The sequence below is a fragment of the Mauremys reevesii genome, linkage group 6 (genome assembly GCF_016161935.1).
Source record: "Mauremys reevesii isolate NIE-2019 linkage group 6, ASM1616193v1, whole genome shotgun sequence".
Classification (NCBI taxonomy): Eukaryota; Metazoa; Chordata; order Testudines; family Geoemydidae; genus Mauremys; species Mauremys reevesii.
In genome coordinates, this window is record NC_052628.1 from 95,584,380 (window position 1) to 95,587,118 (window position 2,739).

Sequence of the window (2,739 nt, forward strand, 5' to 3'; positions counted from 1 at the left end):
CAGGAAATATGTTGGAAGATTTCCTGGATTGCCACCTTGACATTCCCCTTCAGGAACACTCGAGGCTTGAAAACCTCTTGGGTCCACCTGAAACGTCTCTCTTCATTCTGACATTAGAGGAAAACTATGCACATTTTTTTTGTTTGAAAGTTTTTCCAGTTTACATTTGTTATACTGTGGTTAAGCTGCATGTTACAGTTCAGAGATGAGATTTGATTAGAGAAGAGTTGAACCACAGAAATATATAGCAAACACATAATGTCAACAATGTTTAAAGGTCTAACCCTGTCTTAATTTTCTTGTAACTTTTTTGCATCGATATCCTTCATTTTGCAATTTAAACTTTGAGTAAATCACAGCATATTATCACACAAATTGTAATATGGGCAGTTGGAATTTCAGTATAGAGTGAGTATATTGCATAATACAAGGTCAAGCATTATGGAGTCTTAGAAGTCACTGTGGGAAGGATCAGTAGAGAGGAGGGAATCCACTGCAGGGTACAATTTCATCCAACTGTTTTAACCTCTGTAGTCGCTGCATCCTCAGTTGGAATGAAATAAGATTTGGTTGAAACACAAAGGGAAAAATAAATTTTCCATTGTATTAATGTCAATTAATTAAATGAAAATATCTTTTCTACACCTCATAATCTCACAAGTCTTACGCTATATTCATATTTTTAAAAAATGTCTCTAGGAAACTTCTCAAGCTGTGGTATATGATGAGGACAAATTAATAAATAGCAACCCTGGTCATAATAGAAACACACTACATATGTAGAAGTCAGAGTACTTTGGGGGTAGAGGGGAAGTATCATTATTTGATGACCAAAGTACTGGTGAGGTGGCAAAGGATTCCAAATATATGTACTTGGTTGCATGGACTGCCAATTATGTAATACATAACATCACCTGATATGTGGGAGATTATGAAGAATTGCAAACCTAAATAAAAGTAGAAACACAGAAAAATAAATCCATATAATTGCAAATCTATTTCCAGTACAGAACTGGAAGAGCCTGAAGCTGCTGCCATGGAAATCAATTTCTATTTGGCCACTGATCCTGTAGAAGAGGATCAGGCTCTATGTAAGCAGAGTTATAAAATATCCGCTATCTCTGTTCAGCTGTATAATTGACACTAGGCTGTCATTTTGGAGTTTCCATCAGTGAAGGGGAACAGTTTTCAACCCAAAAATTGAAAAGGAATTTTCATATTAATAAAAAAAAGGAAAAGAAGAAAACAAACATATCTGTTCATGTCACTTCTTTTACATCTCCCTGCCCCATCACCTCAAGCACTTTCTTTAATCATAATCTAGAGTTTTGCCTAAACTATTTGGAAGTGTCATTTTAAAGAATGCAGTTTAACTTTATAGGGACCCAATCATACCAGAGGCTCTGCTCCTCAGTCTATATTCACTCCAGTGGGAGTTCTCTGTGTGCATTTCCTGGCAAGTTGAAGCTTCAGGCGATAATATTTATATGAAAGAGAGAGAAATTTTAAAATCTGAATCTTAACAAGAAAAGCTAAAATAAGAAAGTAATGCTGGGCAGGGGTTAGCTGGTCCGAGAGGTGAACTGATTCTGGCGAAGGGCCAGCCCCTGTCTCAGGGAATAGATCCACGAGGGGGTCATCTCCCTGCTCCTCCCACTGGCCACACACGGCCAGTACCAAATTCTCCCTGTCAAAGTATGGCTTCATCATGTTGCAATGGTACCCATTGGCTGTGAGCCCAGTTAGACAGTTCCACTATATAGTTTACCTCATTCAGCTGCTTGATGACCTTAAAGGGCCCATCCCAGGCAGCCTGTAGTTTGTTCTGTGGATGTGATGAAGTAGGGTTTTATTTATCTTGTTATGTTGCATGTGCATCTTGCTGTCCTATACAGTACCAATACTGCATGTGCCTTAGTTTCCCAGTGTACTACACCAATACTTAGCTGGTGGGAATTGGGTGTGTGATTTTGCTTCTGCCCTCAGGGCAAGTGAGACTGCCCAGCTACTTGCACCTATGTAACCTGAGACCCAGGCAGGGGGTGCAACCAGGTGACACCTTTGGCCCGGGGAAGCGAGACAAAGAGAAGGAGGAGGGGCATCAAGGGGGGGTGTCAGAGGTTGGGGGGCTGGAGGCCGGCAGTCTGCGTGGGGGGACTGAAAAAGGGGAATCCAGGATTCCCAAGATGGACTTGGCTGAAAGTCACTGATGTCTGTAATAGCAAGCTCTGTTCTACGCTGTGTTCCTGTCGATGAATAAACCGTCTCTTTTACACTGGTTAAGAGATGGGTGCAGGGCCCTCTGCCTGTGCAGACTTGCTGTGGGAAGCGCATGGTGTGAGAAGGGGATGCTGAATGCTCCAAGGTCAGACCCAGGAAGGTCAAAGCTATGTAAGCTTCTTGCCCTGCAGACAGTATGCTCCAAGAAAGGAGGCTCCCCCGGAGTCCTGACCAGGGCCAGCTCCAGGCACCAGCCAAGGAAGCAGGTGCCTGGGGCAGCCAATAGAAAGAGGTAGCATGCAGGGGAGCATGGCTAGGGCAAGCACTGACTCGCAGAGCGTCGTCCCAGGCAGCCTCCCCGCCTCCTCCAGTTTACAGCGGCAGAATGTCGCAATCTCAGCTCTACCTTGCATGGGGGCGGAACGATCACGCTGCGGGCTCGTGGCCACTGGGCCAATGATTGCGCTACTCGCATCCCAGCGGCCAATCAGAGCGTGGGTATAAACAGACTCGTGTGAC